We start from the raw sequence: 208 nt of genomic DNA on the forward strand, positions 1-208 counted from the left end.
CTGAAGCAGGAGCAGAGTCCAACCAAGAAGATTCTGACCCTTCATCACCTGATGAAAATCCAGAGGAATCTGAGGAGGATGAAGATGGGTGTGAAAGCTTTAAAGCTTCGGACTTTTTCTGAGAAAAAGTTCAGCACGGGCGTTTCAGGGCGACATTGGTGGCTGAGTCCACACCTCCACAGAAAACAAGGGAAATGTTAAAAAAGGG

Source organism: Oryzias melastigma, linkage group LG6 (assembly GCF_002922805.2).
Source record: "Oryzias melastigma strain HK-1 linkage group LG6, ASM292280v2, whole genome shotgun sequence".
NCBI lineage: Eukaryota > Metazoa > Chordata > Actinopteri > Beloniformes > Adrianichthyidae > Oryzias > Oryzias melastigma.